This window comes from Crinia signifera, chromosome 2, assembly GCF_055691185.1.
Source record: "Crinia signifera chromosome 2, ASM5569118v1, whole genome shotgun sequence".
Taxonomy (NCBI): domain Eukaryota; kingdom Metazoa; phylum Chordata; class Amphibia; order Anura; family Myobatrachidae; genus Crinia; species Crinia signifera.
In genome coordinates this window covers 17,652,549-17,674,467 of record NC_139218.1, presented here as the reverse complement: position 1 = coordinate 17,674,467, position 21,919 = coordinate 17,652,549, and positions in this window count along the sequence as shown.

Below are 21,919 nucleotides of genomic sequence, written 5' to 3'. Positions count from 1 at the left end.
CAGTGGCAGCCAGGGGACCACAAGTCCCACAAGCTACCCAGGAGCCGGGGGCAGCAGTCGACCAGAGCTCGCCAGCGGAGGTTCCGCTGGCATGGGCGCAGCTGATGGCGACACAATTGTTCAAGGAGCTAACGCAGCTGCAAGCATCAGCATCACGGGAGAGCGAGAAGAGGGAGGCAGCATATCGCAGGAGGGATGAGAGTCGTCACGGAAGGAATACAGCAAGGGGGCCCAGCAGGCAGCATCGGTCCCCACGGGACACATCTGCACGAAGAGGGAGCAGCAGTTATGCAAGCTCACGCAGGGAGCGTACCAGCGACCACCAGGCCTCACCAGGGAGGTCATACCGCAGGGAGCAGCGTGACGCCAGGGGCCCCAGTCGGAGTGGGCGGTCAAGGAGTCGGGAGCGGGCTGGCTCCAGGGAAGCTCAAGCGCATCGCAGAGAGTACCCAGACGCAGGGGGTCAACCCCGTAGTCCGCTGAGGCATGAGGGCAGTCGGCAGCGCATTACGCCAAGCAGGACACCACAGAGGAGCAGCGTCAGCTGCAATCGGCAGTACAGCACACCAGCAAGGGATCAGGCATGTGCCGGGGATCTCAGGCAAAGAGACAGGAGCAGTACGGGCTACGCTATGTACGGCGATGCCTCACCAGCGTCATCATTCAGGGCTGATTGCAGCCGGGCACCAGGGACACATCCTTGCGCTATGAACGGCACAGGAGCAGCTCTACCTGGGCAGTTCGCTGCAGAGGTCGGCACAAGCATCGACAGGGCGACACATGGGATGGGTAAGAACAATGTAATAAGTGAGGGGGTGCAGGATGCATTGAATGTTAGCAATGATGTTTGCAATACGGGCGAAATGTTAGAGAATAACGTGCCTAGCATTGTGGGAGGGCCAGATATTGCACAAGAGGTGCGCAACGGGGTGAGGGCAGGGGAAGTATCAGCGATAGCACCTAGTCCAGGGGACGGTGGGCAGCAGCGGTCAGAGTTAGGGTTAGGCCCAATAGAGTCGGATGAGGATGATGCATGCAGGGTGCTCAGGGAACAGTGGCTAGCAGCAGTAGCGAAATGGAGAAATAAGAAGGGTAGTATTCCGGGAGCGGATGCGTCCAGGAACCAGATGGGGGTGGTACGACAGGACAAAGTAGCAGCATTCGGCCCAGCGAGCAGCGCAGGGGGGCAGCCTTTTAGTTCCGTGGCAGCCCGCTTGCCAACATTAACAAGGAAGGAGATTGAAAAAGGGGCGTTTATAGATATATGCTCCCTAACGGAGGCAGGGCTGAGGGACAAGGAAAAGGCCAAACCTAAAGGGGAGAGGCAGTCGGATAGCTATAAGACAATAGAGCACTGGATGAGCGGGATGTTCGCTTATACGGCGTGCTACACTGAGGCCTACCCTGAGGCAGCCGCAGGCCTGCTCAGATACACGGATTTCATTTACTCAGCGTATAAAGAACAGGGGGGAAGTGTATGGAGGAAATACGATGAGGATTTTAGGACGAAAGCGGCGGGCGGAATGCCCATCGATTTCGGTGTTAGGGACGTTGACCTGTGGCTCAACGCACAGTCAGCCGGGATAGTGGAGAGGATCTCTGCACAGCAAAAGTACATGGGGGCAGGGAGGCCCAGCACTGCGGGTGCAGGGAGGCCTGGCACGCAGAAGGCAGAACAGAAATGCTGGGCGTTTAATGACTCCTTGTGCAATCGGGCCCAGTGCAAGTTCAAGCACGCATGCTCGAACTGCGGTGCCAACCATGCCGCCAAGGACTGCACTAGGCAGCGAGGAAATTACCAGAGTAAGGTACCCGCAGCAGCGGGACCTGGGAAAAGCAGTTAGTCCCGTAGATGTAGGCAGGATCCGGGGATGGCTAGCCAGATACCCCAAGAGGCAGGAAGCCAATTTGTTGCTAACAGGGTTCAGGGATGGCTTTAGAATACCTATAACCAGGGACGTGACACCCTTCGGCAGCTCAAAAAACCTGAAATCAGTCGGGGAGCAGCCAGGGGTGGTTAGGGACAAAATCAGCAAAGAGCTGGCATTGGGCAGGATGGCAGGGCCATTCACAACCCCCCCGGTGGCGGGATTGGTTATATCACCATTGGGGCTGGTTCCCAAAAAGGCGCCAGGTAAATTCAGGTTAATTCAGCATTTGTCTTATCCGGAAGGGGCATCGGTAAACGATGCCTTGGACAGGGACGAGTGCTCAGTGCAATACCAATCATTTGACTCGGCCGTCAAGATGGTCCGAGTGCAGGGCAAGGGGGCGCTTATGGCAAAGTTGGACATCGAGTCAGCCTTTAGGCTCCTCCCCCTTCACCCCGAGAGTTTTTATCTCATGGGACTAAGTTTCGACGGGTGCATTTTTATAGACAAATGTCTTCCGATGGGATGCGCCATATCTTGCGCATTTTTTGAAGCATTTAGCTCATTCCTGCAGTGGTGCTGGGAAGAGCGAACTGGGTCGGCAGCAATTGCGCACTACCTGGATGATTTCTTGGTGGCAGGGCCGCCCAATTCGGCACAGTGCAACCTCTTGCTGGGCGAGCTGCAGGGCATGCTGAAGGAGTTCAGCGTGCCCATTGCTCCAGAAAAAACGGAAGGGCCCAAGGCAGTTCTGTCTTACTTGGGGATAGAGATCGATTCTGTGAAGCAGGAATGCAGATTGCCAGAGGATAAAGTGGGAAAGCTGGTTAGGGAGGTCAGACACTGCGCCGGAGCAAAAAAGGTGACGCTGGGGCAGCTCCAATCATTATTGGGCAGCCTCAATTTCGCCTGCAGGGTGATCCCAATGGGCAGGATATTTTAAGCGACGGCTGGAGCAAGCCACAACGGGCATAGCAAAGAAAAATCATTTTCTGCGCATCAACAAGGAATTGCGGGAGGACTTGCTAGTATGGGAGGAATTCCTCCAACACTTCAATGGGGTGCGTATGTGGCCAGAGCCTATGCGGCCCAATCACGCAATGCATTTATTTACGGATGCCGCAGGAGCCACAGGCTTCGGGGCATACTGGCAGGGAGAATGGTGTGCCCATTTGTGGCCGCCGGCGTGGGAAAAGGCGGGTCTCACCAGGAACCTGGCAGCCCTGGAGCTATTCCCGATAGTGGTAGCCGTGACAATCTGGGGAGAGAGGCTAGCCAACAAGCAAATTCAGTTCTGGTGCGACAACCTGGGGGTAGTGCAGGCAGTGAACAGCCAGCGGGCATCGTCGCCGCCAGTGGTCAGGCTGATTAGGAGGTTGGTCGTGGAATGCCTGCGCCACAATATTACATTCAGGGCAAAGCATGTGCCAGGGGTAAAGAACGTGATAAAGGACGCGCTGTCACGGCAGAACTGGGAAGCGTTCAGGGCAGCAGCTCCAAATGCAAGCGCATCAGGCCTAACATGCCCCCCATGTCTCTGGCAGATAGTCAAGCCGAGTTAGCCAGCCTGGTGGAGCGGTCGCTGGCGCCAAGGACATGGAAGGCATACAAGGCGGCATGGAATTGCTGGAAGGATTTCCAGGTCACGGCAGGCACCGAGAGGCTCAGCGCGCAGCAGCAGCTGTTGGCTTTCCTGGCCAAGCTCAGGCGGGAGCAGGCATCAAAAGCCAGGGTAGGCGCTTTGCTGGCAGGCATCTCGTTTTTTGACAAACTCAATGGCAGGGTCGATGAGACGAAGTCTTTCGCAGTACGCACGATCATGAGGGGCTGGGCCAGGATGGAGGCAAAAAAGCCAGACGCGAGGCAACCCATCACAATAGAAAGGTTGCGGATTTTGTTGGACCAGATTCCAACGGTCTGCCGGGATCAGAGGGAGGCAGCCCTGTTCAGGGCGGCATTTGCAATGGCCTTTAGTGGCGCATTCAGAATCAGTGAGTTAGTGGCAGGAAAAAAGTCATCAGCAGAGGAGGGCCTGCAGCACAGCAACGTAGCAGTAACGTAGCATTCAGTGCTGTGCAAGATTCACAGGTCAAAGACAGATCAGGAAGGCAAGGGTAGATGGGTCCAGCTAAACCGCCACGCGGACACTGCAACGTGCCCAGTAGCGGCGGTTAGGGACTTCATGGGCATGGGAACAGCGGGCAAAGGGAACTTCCTGGTGCACGCGGACAGGTCACCGCTAACAAAATACCAGTTCTCAGCTATCCTGAGGAAGGGCGCAGTGGCGAGCGGATGGCCAGCAGGAAGGTTTAGCTCGCATTCATTTAGGATTGGGGCGGCCACTTCAGCGGCTAGCGAGGGCCGCGCAGGCGCTGAAATCAGAGCGCTGGGCAGGTGGAAATCGGATCGTTATAAGATATACGTCAGGCCAGTCACCGACAAGCCAACAGAAAATTAACTCTTCCACCCCCCCCCTCCGCAGGGAATACAAACACAAAACGGATATGGATTGTCGGCCACTCCTACGTTCACTGGGCCGAAGTCAGGGCCGCGGCCAGGCCCTACGGCAGACAGCTAGGGCTGGCAAGGAGCGAAGGGCGAGTGTTTTGGTTTGGGCGGAGGGGGATGAAGTGGAGCGGACTCAGGGAAGCGTTGGTGAGGGGGGAGGGGATGGCCGGCACCCCAGGCACGATAATTATTCACCTGGGAGGTAATGACTTGGGGGATGCCAGATCCCTGGACCTGGTAAGAATGATTGGCGCCGACTTAGAGTGGGTGAAAGCCCGATGGCATGGGGTTAGGGTGCTGTGGTCCAGCATCATCCCCAGGTTGGTATGGCGCGGGGCAAAGAAAGGAGGAGCCATTGAAAGGACCAGGAAAAAAGTAAATGTGGCGGTAGCCAAGCGGGTGTTGGAAATGGGGTGGGGGGTTATCCGCCACGCGGATATCAACCAGAAGATCAATGGCATGTATCGGACAGATGGAGTGCATTTGTCGGACATTGGCATTGACTTGTTCAACAATGCGCTCCAGGAAGCGCTGGGGGCATGAGAGAAGGGGCATTGTGCAGGGTGGGGGTCTTTTCGGTACCCGGCCAATACACCCGGGAACCTCAGTGGCGGGAAGAGGCGGTGCGCAAGGCAGGCGGAGGAGGGGAACCAGCCGAGGTGGCAGATTCACCTTCGGTGCGGGGCCGCACGCCAGGCTCCAGCTTTCGACGGCGGGCCATCGGCTGCGCGCCAAGCGAGAGTGATCTGCAGGGGCTGGCTCCCAGAACGGGAGGGGGCGTTGCCGAGGGCCTACCGCGTAGGTATGTGGCACGCCCCAGCGCGAAATCAATGATCGGCATTGATAGGCTCTTGCACCTTGCCCACCGCTCTCTGTCCTCACCCTGCAAACGCTGGTTAAGGATTTTGAATAAAACTGTGGCCAATGATTTAATCCCAAAACGTGTCTCGGAGTATGATTTCAAGGGGAGGGATAATTGGGACGGTTTAGCAGGAGCACAGCAGGCCGCCCTCTCTCCTTTAAGGGAGCACAGGCGCTGCTATGGCGCTGACGCGGCATAAGGGGGAGGGGCAGGCCGTGCGGCCGGCGACCCGGCACAACAGGGGGGGGGGGTCGGGCTGGTGTCCCCGTCCCCTTTTTCACACCTGGGGAACAAAGGGCAGCCAGTAGGGCACCTGGGGGGAGGTGCGGCCAGGAGGGGGTTAAAAGACCAGGCAGGGGAGCAGGCCGGGCACACAGCGTCCCGGAGCACGATCCCACCCACCCCCTTTTTCGTTATAGCACAAGTGCATGAGGAGGTTATTCAGGGCAAGTCGATGTTGTAACGTTGTTTTGCTTTTGTTTTCTTTGGTGTTTGGCAAGTTATGTGCTATTGTCAAAGATTTACAGGGATGTACGGTAATGATATTTGGTATGTGTTACCTATTTTGTCACAGGATTGCATTGATGTATGTGGCAGGGCGGGAAGAGGCGGTGCGCAAGGCAGGCGGAGGAGGGGAACCAGCCGAGGTGGCAGATTCACCCTCGGTGCGGGGCCGCACGCCAGGCTCCAGCTTTCGACGGCGGGCCATCGGCTGCGCGCCAAGCGAGAGTGATCTGCAGGGGCTGGCTCCCAGAACGGGAGGGGGCGTTGCCGAGGGCCTACCGCGTAGGTATGTGGCACGCCCCAGTGCAAAATCAATGATCGGCATTGATAGGCTCTTGCACCTTGCCCACCGCTCTCTGTCCTCACCCTGCAAACGCTGGTTAAGGATTTTGAATAAAACTGTGGCCAATGATTTAATCCCAAAACGTGTCTCGGAGTATGATTTCAAGGGGAGGGATAATTGGGACGGTTTAGCAGGAGCACAGCAGGCCACCCTCTCTCCTTTAAGGCTAGCTAGAGGATGTGTGTGTAATTAGTGTTATAGGCTGCGGGTGTGTGTGTGTATAGTGGTTAGTGTTATAGGCTGCGGGGGGTGTATGGTTAGTGGTATAGGCCGCAGGGGGGGGGGGGGTGATTAGTGTTATAGGCTGCAGGATGTGTGTGTGGTTAGTGTTATAGGCTGCGGGTGTGTGTGTATGGTGGTTAGTGTTATAGGCTGCGGGGGGGTGTATGGTTAGTGGAATAGGCTGCAGGGGGGTGTGGTTAGTAGTATAGGCTGCAGGATGTGTGTGGTTAGTGTTATAGTCTGGGGGTGGGGGGGAGTATGGTTAATGTTATAGGCTGCAGGGGGGTGTGGTTAGTGTTATAGGCGGCATGGGGTGTGTGGTTAGTGGTATAGGCTGCAGGGGGGGTGTGGTTAGTGTTATAGTCTGGGGGGGGTGTATGGTTAATGTTATAGGCTGCAGGGGGGGTGTGGTTAGTGCTATAGGTTGCAGGATGTGGTGTGTGGTTAGTGTTATAGTCTGCGGGGGGGTGTATGGTTAATGTTATAGGCTGCAGGGGGGGGTGTGGTTAATGTTATAGGCTGCAGGGGGGGTGTATGGTGGTTAGTGGTATAGTCTGCGGGGGGGGGTGTATGGTTAATGTTATAGGCTGCAGGGGGTGTGTGGTTAATGTTATAGGCTGTGGGGGGGGTGTATGGTGGTTAGTGGTATTGGCTGTGGGGGGGGGTGTATGGTTAATGTTGTAGGCTGCAGGGGGGGGGGTTAGTGTTATAGGCTGCGGGTGTGTGTGTGGTTAGTGTCATAGGCTGCGGGTGTGTGTGTATGGTGGTTAGTGGCATAGGCTGCAGGATGTGTGTGTGGTTAGTGTTATAGGCTGCGGGTGTGTGTGTATGGTGGTTAGTGTTATAGGCTGCGGGGGTGTATGGTTAGTGGCATAGGCTGCAGGATGTGTGTGTGGTTAGTGTTATAGGCTGCGGGTGTGTGTGTGTGTATGGTGGTTAGTGTTATAGGCTGCAGGGGGTGTATGGTTAGTGGTATAGGCTGCAGGATGTGTATGGTGGTTAGTGTTATAGGCTGCGGGTGTGTGTGTATGGTGGTTAGTTTTATAGGCTGCGGGGGGTGTATGGTTAGTGGTATAGGCTGCAGGATGTGTGTGTGTGGTTAGTGTTATAGGCTGCGGGTGTGTGTGTATGGTGGTTAGTGTTATAGGCTGTGGGTCTGCTGGAAGATTACACACGGCGGTTGCTTGTACCAGCGCCGCCAGCAGATTTATCTCTACATTGGGAGTTACTGACACGGTATTTGAAAAAGGCACCGCAGCGTGCCGAAACGCGTCATCAAGTGTCTCATTTTTATGAAAAACTCAGCTTGGGGATTTTAATCCTAATATATATCGTGCCATTTCTGTCCATACCCGGGTCACATCCAGTTTGGTATTCGATTTATCTTGGAAATCCCTGTGAGCTGTTGTTCCGTTTTAATAAAGTTGTTTTTATTGGAATTGGAGTATTGTGACATCTTAGTGAAAAGATACCTTTATGGGAGTCCACACAGCCTAATGAATGTAAGCTTAGATGTAAGCATCATTTCATATCCGCACGTTTGAGGTGGTCCATTAGAACCTCGGGGACGTTTGGAACTTTTGTTGGCATGCACCATTTCCATATGCCCTGCACGGTTTAAAGGAGAATTTACCATCATTTATCTTGTGGGATATTAATACATTGTTCTTTCTTCTCCCCTCCATATAATATCGAGTGTGAGAGAAGAATTGGACACATCAAAGGAGCCTTTTGGAACCATCCTTATAGCGCAAGTGGGACTATTCTTGTATTTTTGTGTATGGTTAATGTTATAGGCTGCAGGGGGGGGTGTGGTTAATGTTATAGGCTGCAGGGGGGGTGTATGGTGGTTAGTGGTATAGTCTGCGGGGGGGGGGGGGGTGTATGGTTAATGTTATAGGCTGCAGGGGGTGTGTGGTTAATGTTATAGGCTGTGGGGGTGTGTATGGTGGTTACATAGGCGAATCTAGAATTATGGTAATGGGTGGTCCCAGAACTAGATACATTAGTAGGGGGACCTTTGCGCGGCGCAGCCGCGTGGCCCCATGGAAAGGAGGCGTGGCATCACAAAAAGGGGTGTGGTTTTACACTTTAGACCATACACGGTAATGCCCATTACACATTTTAGCAAACTCCGTAATACCCATTACACATAATGCCACAAGCCGTAATGCCAATTACACATTAGGCCACATACCATAATGCCCATTACACATTGTGCCACACATCATGATGCCCATTACATACTATATAACAAACCGTAATGCCCATTACATATTTGCCACGTAAGTTCTGTTACCTACGTGCTCATTGCTAGGGGGTTCTTGCTTGATGGCACCATAGTACCCATTACACATGATGCCGCACACCATAGTACCCATTACACATGATGCCGCACACCATAGTACCCATTACACATGATTCCGCGCACCATACAACCCATTACACATGATGCCGTGCACCATAGTACCCATTACACATGATGCTGCACACATAATGTCCATTACACATGATGCTGCACACATAATGCCGCTTACACATGATGCTGCACACCGTAATGCCCCTTACACATTAAGCCACACATTATGCGTAATGCCCCCACATACTGCCACTTGTAGCGTCCCTTAAGCAATGCCCCCAAAAGTGCCACTTACTGTAAATTTTTATATGAGCCTTCACTGCTGCTGCAGGGAGAGATGGAGAGCGGTGCAGCTGCTTCTATGGGGAGAGGAGCAGAGCGCAGCGCAGAGCACGATCCCACTCCCCTCCTGGTGTCCCCTCTAGCCGAGTGGACATTTGAAATATTATGCTCGCTGTTGTGCGTGACGTCGGGGGAGCACACCGGGCGCCGGCACCACATGATTAAAGGGGGGCGGGCTAAGGTGAAAGCGGGGATAAGAATTGGAGCGGAAGCTGCAGGGGTGACAGTCATTGACAGCTGGGCAGAGAGCAGGGGGCTGCACGGCTGTATTCAGAGCACTGCAGGTCACGGCTGTTTGAAATAATACCCCTTTCACAACAGAAAATGCAAGGATTTACCCAGGAATGTGGTACCATGATCATGCAGGGACATTCCCAGGCTGACCCCTTATACACCAGCCTCGTCCCTGCATTTTCTGGTGTGAGGGGGAGAGACAAACACTCCCCTCTCCCTACACCCCTTTAAACCAACAAGCTATATCTTCGGAACCAACTGACCCATTTACATGAGACCAGTATCATATTGAAGAACTTTTGAGTTGGCTTCGAATGATTTTTGGTCCCGTGAAACTGGGCTGTTTGGTTCCAGAGAAATCTGCCCTCAAAGAACATAAACAGTCATGAAATTACATTTAAGAAAAAAAAAAAAAAAAACGTTTAACCTCAATATCCCTGGAACCAATTAACCCATATGGATAAAGCCTGGTATCCGATTGAAGGCCCAGCGATTTGGGTTTGACTGACATCCACCTTGAGCTTCAGTGATGCAGAAGGGGGAACTGGCAGCTGTTGAACTGGATGCGGGTCGGAATTAGCGGGTCCCATGTTATCCTATAGGGAAAACGTTCCAGCTTTGCCTGGCAGTATCTTCGGTTCCCAGGGGGCTAGAGACATGGGGCTGGGCTCGTTGGAAAGCCCCATCCCTCAGCTACAAAATGGGCTAATGGGTGGTCCTGTGCACCCCCGGACCACCCCCTAGATTCGCCTATGGGTGGTTAGTGGTATTGGCTGTGGGGGGTGTATGGTTAATGTTGTAGGCTGCAGGGGGGGGGTTAGTGTTATAGGCTGCGGGTGTGTGTGTGGTTAGTGTTATAGGCTGCGGGTGTGTGTGTGGTTAGTGATATAGGCTGCGGGTGTGTGTGTGTGTGTATGGTGGTTAGTGTTATAGGCTGCAGGATGTGTGTGTGGTTAGTGTTATAGGCTGCGGGTGTGTGTATATGGTGGTTAGTGTTATAGGCTGTGGGGGGTGTATGGTTAGTGGTATAGGCTGCAGGATGTGTGTGTGGTTAGTGGTATAGGCTGCGTGTGTGTGTGGTGGTTAGTGTTATAGGCTGCGGGTGTGTGTGTATGGTGGTTAGTGTTTTAGGCTGCGGGGGTGTATGGTTAGTGGCATAGGCTGCAGGATGTGTGTGTGGTTAGTGTTATAGGCTGCGGGTGTGTGTATATGGTGGTTAGTGTTATAGGCTGTGGGGGGTGTATGGTTAGTGGTATAGGCTGCAGGGGGGGGGTGATTAGTGTTATAGGCTGCAGGATGTGTGTGTGGTTAGTGTTATAGGCTGCGGGTGTGTGTGTATGGTGGTTAGTGTTATAGGCTGGGGTGGGGGTGTATGGTTAGTGGAATAGGCTGCAGGGGGGGTGTGGTTAGTGGTATAGTCTGGGGGTGGGGGGGTGTATGGTTAATGCTATAGGCTGCAGGGGGGTGTGTGGTTAGTGGTATAGGCTGCAGGGGGGTATGGTTAGTGTTATAGGCTGCAGGATGTGTGTGGTTAGTGTTATAGTCTGGGGGGGGTGTATGGTTAATGTTATAGGCTGCAGGGGGGGGGTGTGTGGTTAGTGTTACAGATTGCAGGATGTGGTGTGTGGTTAGTGTTATAGTCTGCGGGGGGGTGTATGGTTAATGTTATAGGCTGCAGGGGGTGTGTGGTTAATGTTATAGGCTGTGGGGGTGTGTATGGTGGTTAGTGGTATTGGCTGTGGGGGGTGTATGGTTAATGTTGTAGGCTGCAGGGGGGGGGTTAGTGTTATAGGCTGCGGGTGTGTGTGTGGTTAGTGTTATAGGCTGCGGGTGTGTGTGTGGTTAGTGATATAGGCTGCGGGTGTGTGTGTGTATGGTGGTTAGTGTTATAGGCTGCAGGATGTGTGTGTGGTTAGTGTTATAGGCTGCGGGTGTGTGTATATGGTGGTTAGTGTTATAGGCTGTGGGGGGTGTATGGTTAGTGGTATAGGCTGCAGGATGTGTGTGTGGTTAGTGGTATAGGCTGCGTGTGTGTGTGGTGGTTAGTGTTATAGGCTGCGGGTGTGTGTGTATGGTGGTTAGTGTTTTAGGCTGCGGGGGTGTATGGTTAGTGGCATAGGCTGCAGGATGTGTGTGTGGTTAGTGTTATAGGCTGCGGGTGTGTGTATATGGTGGTTAGTGTTATAGGCTGTGGGGGGTGTATGGTTAGTGGTATAGGCTGCAGGGGGGGGGTGATTAGTGTTATAGGCTGCAGGATGTGTGTGTGGTTAGTGTTATAGGCTGCGGGTGTGTGTGTATGGTGGTTAGTGTTATAGGCTGGGGTGGGGGTGTATGGTTAGTGGAATAGGCTGCAGGGGGGTGTGGTTAGTGGTATAGGCTGCAGGATGTGTGTGGTTAGTGTTATAGTCTGGGGGTGGGGGGGTGTATGGTTAATGCTATAGGCTGCAGGGGGGTGTGTGGTTAGTGGTATAGGCTGCAGGGGGGTATGGTTAGTGTTATAGGCTGCAGGATGTGTGTGGTTAGTGTTATAGTCTGGGGGGGGTGTATGGTTAATGTTATAGGCTGCAGGGGGGGGTGTGTGGTTAGTGTTACAGATTGCAGGATGTGGTGTGTGGTTAGTGTTATAGTCTGCGGGGGGGTGTATGGTTAATGTTATAGGCTGCAGGGGGTGTGTGGTTAATGTTATAGGCTGTGGGGGGGGTGTGGTGGTTAGTGGTATTGGCTGTGGGGGGGGGGTGTATGGTTAATGTTATAGGCTGCAGGGGTTGTGGTTAATGTTATAGGCTGTGGGGGGGGGGTGTATGGTGGTTAGTGGTATAGGCTGGCGGGGGGGGTGTATGGTTAATGTTATAGGCTGCAGGGGGTGTGTGGTTAGTGCTATAGGTTGCAGGATGTGGTGTGTGGTTAGTGTTATAGTCTGCGGGGTGGGTGTATGGTTAATGTTATAGGCTGTGGGGGGGGGGTGTATGGTGGTTAGTGGTATTGGCTGTGGGGGGGTGTATGGTTAATGTTATAGGCTGCAGGGGGGGTGTGGTCAATGTTATAGGCTGTGGGGGGGGTGTATGGTGGTTAGTGTATAGGCTGGCGGGGGGGGTGTATGGTTAATGTTATAGGATGCAGGTGGGTGGCGTTAGGCTGCAGGTGGGTGGTCAATGGTAGGGCTTTGGGGGGGGGGGGGTAGATGTGGTTAGTCTATGGGCAGGGCCGGCGCCACCACTAGGCAAATCTAGGCATTTGCCTAGGGCGCCACTTCGCCCCTCGCATGGAGGCTGCAGGGGTGAGATTCAGCCAATCAGCGTGCGCCAAGTTTTCAAACCCATCAGCACTTCCCACACCGCCGCCCTGCTGCCGGATAGCGAGCATCACTGCAGGGACCCCGCCGCCGGATCACACATTGCCGCAGGTACCCCCCCCCCCCCCGTAGGCACCGGGGTGCCCCCCCCCCCCCCTCGCCTGGGGCGCTCCGGTGCCTTGCACCGACCCTGTCTATGGGGGATGTATAGCTAGGGTTAGCCTACAGTGGGGTGTATAAATAATGTTAGGCTATGGGGGAGGGGGTGTATAGTTAGAATTAAGGTGAATGGGAGGGGGAAGTATATGATTAGTGTAACGTTGGTGGAGGGGGGGGGGGGGGCTTCAGGGGGTGTGAAATAGCTACTGACCTGGAACATTCCCAAGAGGCTGCTTTTGTAGAGGAAGCCGCTGCGTCCCAGACTGCTTCCTGTAGGCCGTCCAGCGCCGGGTCCTGCAGCAGAGGCTGCCACAATGGGCGGTATTCAATGAGCCTGATTCGCCATGTTTTTATAGCGAATTTGTGCTGTTTGGCGAATTTTTTACTAAAACGGTGAATCACCCTATTCAATGACCACATGGCGAATACATTTGAAGGTTTTTTTCGCCATGATTCACTGAGTAGCAATCGCTATCTTTTGATGGAGAAGTGGAATGTGAACTTTTAAAATAAAGTGTTTTGTTTTTTACATTTGATGTCAAAAAATCAGGAATTTTATTCTGAGGAGGGGCATGCTACTTTTATTCATGTGCTGTAAGCACATGAATATATATTTAATTATTTTTTTTTTTTTTACACAGCAGCCAGCAGGGGGCGCCGGAGCCAAGCCGCTCATTAGATATTCATATATTCACTACACCCGATCGTTACGATTGGGTGTAGTGAATATACGCGGTCCCCTGCTGGCACCCCCGGGGAAGCAGCCTGTGCTGCCTGGCACCCAGGGAGACCACCTCCACCCCACATACGCTCTGGGGCAGGCAGAGAGACTTCCATCTCTCTGTCTGCCACCGTCCTCAGGCTCCCTGCGGCGTTCGCCGCAGGAGCTCATATTCGCCAGTCAGGGGCAGCGAGCCCCTGACTCGTTGAATACCGGAGCCGGCGAGGCTCCGGAACGTGGCGAATGTGCAGCGAATCCTAAAAAGGATTCGCTGCACCTCGCAGGTATACACATTGAATACCGCCCAATGTGTCACTGCCGGCTCTAGCAGCAGTAGGGGCGGCAGGGGCACAGCCGGGTATGTCATCAATTATTTCAGGCATCCTCCACGCTGCCCGACTGCAGGTCCCACAAGAGAAGCAGCCTAAGTGACAGGGTGACCCGCGGAGGTAGGGGAGAGGGAAAGTGGATCCATATCATTAGGATCTCCATAGGCCAGAGCCGCGTGTCTGACTGCTCCCTTCTGCCGGCGCCAGGATCTTCCCATTCCAGCGGCTGGCTGCTACTCCATGCTGCTCCCTCCAGGCTCCAGCAGCCCCCCAGCCCCAGTTGACCTGTCTCTCTGACCAGCGGCGGCGTGGGTGTGCGGACCGCGGACGGGAGGTAGCAGCTCTGGCTGACAGGATGCATTATCCCCTGCAGCATCCTGTCACCCAGAGCTGCGTACCTCCCGTCCGCGGTCCGCACACCCACGCCGCCGCTGGTATGCAACCACTTAAAGATTTTTTAAAGAAACGGCAGCGGCTGCGGTCGCCATGATTTCACCGGTGTGCACTGTAGCGGGATAGTGTCACCCCTGCTTGCGATGCTGCCTGTATCCCTGCAACGTATCCCTGCAGCAGCTCATCGTCCTATATATTTGGCTACATGTGTGTATTACAGTATGGGCGGTATTCAATGTGAATACCTGCGAGGTGCAGCGAATCCTTTTTAGGATTCGCTGCACATTCGCCACGTTCCAGAGCCTCGCCGGCTCCGGTATTCAATGAGTCAGGGGCTCGCTGCCCCTGACCGGCGAATATGAGCTCCTGCGGCGAACGCCGCAGGGAGCCTGAGGACGGTGGCAGGCAGAGAGATGGAAGTCTCCCTGCCTGCCCCAGAGCGTATGTGGGGGGGAGGTGGGCTCCCCGGGTGCCAGGCAGCACAGGCTGCCCCCCGGGGGTGCCAGCAGGGGACCGCATATATTCACTACACCCAATCGTAACGATCGGGTGCAGTGAATATATGAATATGTAATGAGCAGCTCGGCTCCGGCCCCCTGCTGGCTGTTGTGTAAAAAAAAAAAAATGTTTAATTTTATATATATTCATGTGCTTACAGCACATGAATAAAAGTAGCATGCCCCTCCTCAGAATAAAATTCCTGATTTTTTTACACCAAATGTAAAAAACAAAACACTTTATTTTAAAAGTTCACATTCCACTTCTCCATCAAAAGATAGCGATTGCTACTCGGTGAATCATGGCGAAAAAAACCTTCAAATGTATTCGCCATGTGGTCATTGAATAGGGTGATTCACCGTTTTAGTCAAAAATTTGCCAAACAGCACAAATTCGCCATAGAAACATGGCGAATCAGGCTCATTGAATACCGCCCTATGTGTCATGGTGTGCGTGTATAAGGCTGGGCGGGGAGTTGAGTTTCATGTGTGTCCCCGCCCATAGCGTTATAGACACACTCTCAGGATGATTGACACATGCAGCCAAATATATAAGAGATTGCACGTCATTGTGGCAATAAAGAACCTTTATGTTCAGGTGCTGAATGCAATTGATAATTAATTGAGCCTTTTTTAAACAAACCTTGGAGAGAGATGACCCCCTAAAAGGTTTATTAGAATAATTAGCCGCTCGGGCAGTGCGGTGTATAGCCCATAGGCTACAATGGGCTATCGCCATCTCAGAATGGCAATAGCCCAGGGGTGCGAAGCCGGGCTGCCGATGTTAATATATTGGGCTGGTTTACATCCCCCATAGAAATCTGTGTGGATGCATCCAGCGGTGGTGAAGGGGGATCGCAGCAGGGATCGGAGATTTCTGCTGCGGTCCCCCTTTGGTACATTCAGGAGATACTTAATATTTGCAGCTAACCCCCGAAAATGGGTGTTTTTTGGGGATTTAGCTGCAAATATTCTTTGATAAATGTGGCCCTATGTATTATCCAGAGGAATGAAGAACAGAGGAACTGTACGAGAGTGGAGTGACTAGGTGGGGGACATGCCCAACCATTGATGTTTTTGAACCAGTGGTAGTTTTTACCATTCAATGGCGGCATGCTGATGTTTCCCATGCCTAAAAAAAAAAAATAAGACGGAATCCATAGCTTTTGCTTCCTTCTTATTAACACAATAACCTCAAATTTTGATATGAGGTTATTAGCTGCCCGGATCCCGGGAGGCTTGCCTGCCTTTCCAGGGGGTTGGGACCCTCCTGGCCATCCCGGGAGGGTAGGCAACCCTACTATACAGTAACACAGTGACAGCGCTGCTAATCCTATTATACAGTATTTATACTGAAGTTTATTTTATGAGAATGAATAGATAAACACTCTGTGCACATTGTAATCTGCATTATGGCAATATCCGATTCCTGGGAATGACGGGCTGAACACCCCGGTTACTATATAAAGTGTCTCTGCTATACTCCTGTGGGAAACAAGACTTTCCACGTAACAAAGTCTATAAGGCGCCCATAACTTATTGTGCCAAACCTGTACATTAACTTTAGCTAGCTTGACTTAAAATAACATCTGTCATTGTAGATTTTGGGTATGTCTGCTGTTTTTAGATGCGGTTAACCATTGGCAGTCGACCAAGTCCCTGTAGATCTGGACATTGTTAAGCCGTCCCCCTCATCCGGCTGTCCATATTTAGCCTCTGGTACACTCCACAGCCAAATACGAAATACAAATGCATTTTACTTGCCGTGCGATTCCATCACGATTCGATCTGGACCGCATCATGATGGAATAGCAAGACAATCGATCCCCTCAAGACTGGACAAAAAATGTTGACGTTTTAAATAATTTACCTCTTAGTGCTTTCACATTCGTTCAATGGTGTACTATTATTATTATTATTATTATTGTTATTGTTTATTTATATGGCGCCACAAGGGTTCCGCAGCGCCTGACAATACAGAGATGAGCAAAAGAACAAAACAAGGAAATAGTGATTTACAGCACAAATGCCAATTAGGACAAGTACATGGTAAATCAAAGGCAGCTGCAGCAGCGGACACTGACGCAATTATAACAGAGGCAGAGAGATATACACAGCTGGGATAGACGTGAGCATTAACAGGGGGATAGGATGAGGGATGGTTGGATTTAATAAAGAAGTGGGGTCTTGAGAGCCCATTTAAAATTTTGTAGGGAGGTGGCGAGTCTGATAGGGAGAGGTAGAGAATTCCAGAGATATGGAGCACAGCGGCCAAATTCCTGGAGGTGGGAATGGGAGGAAGTAACCTGTTTTCAGGAGAGGCGGCATGCAGGGCTGCCGACAGGGGGGTGCCCTGGGTACAGCTGTCCCGGGCCCCGTGCTCTGGAGGGGGGTGCCCTGGGTACAGCTGCCCACAGCCCCCCCCCCCCACACCCGCACACAGCCTCCCCCCGTGCTGGCAGCAGTGCCAGGCACGCACAATACACAGTTCAGCCTGCAGAGCGCCGAGCCTAGAACACAGAGGGGCTTGGCGCTCTGCAGGCTGCACGGTGCATTGTGCGCTCAGGACCGTTGAGGCTGAAGGATCCGGAGGACGTTGCCGCGGGTGATGGTAAGTAATCGTAATGGTTACGGGGTAGGGGGAGGCAGGGTGAGGGAAGGCGGGGGCAGGTGCGGGGGGGAGGGGGTTGGCAGAGATATGGCGCTGTGCTGCTGGGGGCCCGGGCTGTAGGTCAGTCCCAGGCCCCAAAATTTCTAGTGGCGGCCCTGGCGGGATGCATTTTGGAGCGGAGAGGGCGGGTGGGAGTGTAAAGAGAGACAAGGTCAGATATGTAGGTGGGAGAGGAATGGGTGATGTAAACTTGTCGATTCCGATATCAGCGGCCGCAGGGACCTGGCAGAGTTCTAGCATCTGCGACCAATGACAGCGTGGGCCATGAATCATGAATCATGACCTTCATTACAATATAGTAGAAATAGACTGCAAAGTCTATTTCTATAAGCGATACCGACCGCTCGGTGCCACGCAGGGGTATCGCATCAGTATCATATGAGGCTGAACACTGTGTGATGTTGAGTAACTCGCTATGCGATTTTGAATCGCACCGTGTGTACACACCTTTACATTTGCTTGTTTCTACTGTATAGATAGAACATTTACGAATTTGATTATGCTGCCACCTTGTGGTGTTTAATGATATATCTCTATTCTCCAACTATACCTGTGACATGTACTCGTTGTTTTTGCAGTGCTATCGATTGTTTTGTTTTTCTTGTAATACATCCCAGCATTTCTTTCTTAATGTTATAAAACCTTATATTTATCTGTTTAACCCTTAGGGGAGTGCACTTTTTTCTATTCAGGCATGCTCATAACCCAACTGTCCCGCTTTTTGCGGGAATGTCCCGTTTTTTTGTGACGTTCCCCATCCCGCCCAGGGCTAGCAGTGTCACGTGGTGGTGGAGGGGGGGGCAGTTGGGAGTCCCCCGCTGTCCCCCGTGAATAGCAGCCTGATGGGCTCCGGCTTCCCCCGGCCTTGCAAGTTATTAAGTGAATGCACCCCTACAAGCCCTTGCCCTAATCAATATGAAATAAAAGAGCATAAAAGCCCATATATATATATAATATAATATAAAACTGACATTGGCTCAATGGTGCGGCAGCATATTGCAGTGCGCACTGCAGAGCAAGCTGACAGTCGGGGCAAAGATATCGATATACAGGGCCCCTCCCCCTATGAAAGATATCGATATACAGGGCCCCTCCCCCTATGAAAGATATCAATATACAGGGCCCCTCCTCCTATGAAAGATATCGATATACAGGGCCCCTCCCCCTATGAAAGATATCGATATACAGGGCCCCTCCCCTATGAAAGATATCGATATACAGGGCCCCTCCCCTATGAAAGATATCGATATACAGGGCCCCTCCCCTATGAAAGATATCGATATACAGGGCCCCTCCCCTATGAAAGATATCGATATACAGGGCCCCTCCCCTATGAAAGATATCGATATACAGGGCCCCTCCCCTATGAAAGATATCGATATACAGGGCATTCTGTTGCTACCATACAGTCCAGTAACGATTCATTTTAAGCACAAAATTCTCTAAATTCCCTAAATTCTAAATCCTCAGCGCTGCAAAGGTTAGTAACCACTATTTGTATACCTTAATACCAGCACATTTTGAATCCGTGCAGCGCTTACAGATTATCGGAGAACTACCTGTTGTGATAGCGATCCGACACACAAGTGTAATATTGGACGTTACGGCAGCATATGACTGCCAATGTAAGCATAAATATTGCAGCACTTAACAGCAGTTATAACACAATACTACATAATAAAGGTAATGCATATTATTGGACATACTTAGCAGCACAGTGTGCACCATTTGATAGCTCAGCAATATAAAACAGCAATTGTTAATACCTCTAATGCAGTGGTTCCCAAAGCCTAGGCACCCTAGGGTGCCTCAGAACACTTGCAGGGGTGCCCCTGGTTGGTGGGTTAGAACTAATTCCAATTATTTATGGCCAATATAACACACCAAACCAGTGCTGGTGGCTGCCAAGCATAAAATGTGTATAAACAGAAGCAAATTGTGTCTGTCACCAAGGGCCTTATTTTGGTTCATTCTTTCTGACAAAATCCTTCTTAGATGGGCAAAACCATGTGCACTGCAGGTGGGGCAGATGTAACATGTGCAGAGAGAATTAGATTTGGGTGGGGTTTTACTTCAAAGTGAGATCTATATTGCAGTGTAAAAATAAAGCAGTCAGTATTTTTCCTGCACAAAAACAAAATTACTCACCCAAATCTAATTCTATCTGCACATGTTACATCTGCCCCCCCTGCAGTGCACATGGTTTTGTCCATCTAAGAAGGATTTTGCCAGAAAGAATGAACCAAAATAAGGCCCCATATAACTGACCATAAGGATGAAATATAAACACAATTTACTTAATTGAATATTTGTTTCAGAATTTCTTAATAAGAAATGTTCGGCCTAGGGGTGCCTTGACAAAATGTTGATGCTCTATGGTGCCGTGATTGAAAAATGTTTGGGAACCACTGCTCTAATGTATCTAACGGAATCTGCTGCGCTATATAATAAACTGTAAATAAATAAATACAATTGGAAGTAGCTACATTGTATATCAGTGTTATAAAACAGTGTCAACTATCAAGAAATACTGTTTAACTTTGGAGTACATTTAATCTAATACTAGCAAAATTTGAAAAACAGGGTCATTAAGAAAATTCTGTTGTGAACCGACGGTACCCTGTCTCAAAGATAGAAAACTTCCTATCTGGCTATCGAGCAAATTCCATTGAGATTACATAATGTATAAATCGAGGTCAATTGACAGAAAACAAAAACACAGTGCATATAATTTTTACCACCTTTTTTTCACTTCTTTTTAATTTTGCATAATATTTGTTTGTTTATACTTCGCTGGCTTTCAGCAATTTTAAAGGCAACATTAATAAAAGTTACATTTTAAATGAATAATTTTTGGCGGTGGACACTCTCCATAGGATAAATTATACAAATAGTACAGCGAGGGCCCCGAATCAGGAATACCTTTTTCTTCTTTTGAATTTATACTTGTAGTAATATTCCTGGGAGCACCTTCAAAAAACGAATATATGAACTAATTGATAAATATTACGGTAAATTTGGAATGGACTAATATGATATTTAATTAATAATAAAGGTTTGTGCGGATGTATCTAACTCCCGTGTTATAAAATATATACAGTGTCTAGGTAGACAGTGAACAGGTCAACACCACATCATCGCCGTGCATTAGGACAACATGTACAAAATGTTGACAGATAAAGGGTCAACAGAGGTTAAGGTTGACATTGGTATACCACTATGAAGTATCAACCATGGGGGTGTGGATCGAATTGTCGACCAGACTTAGGTCGACACCGTTAGGTCAACAGGCAGCAAGGTCGACAGGGGTCTAGGTCAACATGGGTGAAGGCCGACAGGTGTCTAGGTCGACATGGGACAAGGTCGACATGGGTTTAGGTCAACAAATGCATTAGGGTTAGGTCGACAGGTCGTGAGGTCGACATGGGTTTTTTCAATGTTTTTTTTTACCCGAATGTCGACACTGCGCTTGGCAAACTATTTTATTCTCACAACACGCCCTAGTGGATGGTAGGGCATAAAATACCGCCTGTCGGCACATGTTGGCTCAAAAAACAGTGAAAAAACCTATGTCGGCCTTGCGACCTGTCGACCTAACCCATGTTGACCTAACGCATTTGTCGACCAAAAATACTGTGCCCAGGGGCTCGTCATCATGGTTTTAGATGATGATCTGCCACCAGGCTCATCACACATTAGGCATTGCATCGGCTTATCCCTTGCATGCTGCTAGGGTATGTCCCCTACACACCCCTAACCATAGGGCCATGCCCCTTTATTAATGGGGCATGACTTCACAGGGGGAGAGGGAAGCTTCTGTACTCTCTCGTGTCAGGCCCGGTGGGGCACGTGGCTATAGGGAACCAAGAATTTCTCTCATGCCTCTTGATCTCCATGACAGTTGACACTATTATTATTATTATTATTATTATTATTATTTTTACCAGTTTGTTATATAGTGCAGCAAATTCTGTTGCACTAATAGTGAGTACACATAGTAAGATTTGGCTTCCGATGTTCCCGAAATAATGAACATCGGAAGCCATATCGCATGCAAATCTCATGCTTTATTAGGGCTTCCGAGCCCGATGCGCTGCCGATGCGCGCTCCCGTGTGAGCGCAAATCGGCAGCCAGATAGAGAGGGCAGGCATGACTATATAGTGCAGATCTGCACTATATAGTCTAAATTGTGCCCCTCTAGTATGCTGTGTGATGCGAGTCCCGATGCGATCTGATCGCGGCATCGGGACTCGCATCTCACGGCAGGATCTGCCGTGTGTACACACCTTTACACTCTATAGTGAAATAGGCATTGGTACATAAGGGTAGGTGTACTCTATTGCATAATGGTCCACCAGAGTGCAAAGGTCCTTGGTGTGCTGTATCATACGGTGACCCAGCAATGTTGGCCAGGGGTCAGGAGGACGGGATCAGGAGAGAGAACATAAGTGAGGCTATGTTTGGGCTGTACAGTACAGTGACTAGGAAAGGTGTATGAAGGTGATGTGAGCGGTTCTGGAATCTGATAAGCTGCATGAAGTGCTGAGATTTCAGGGAACGCTGGAAGGATTGGAGACTGGAGAACACTTGTTATTGTGCTTGGGAGGGAAT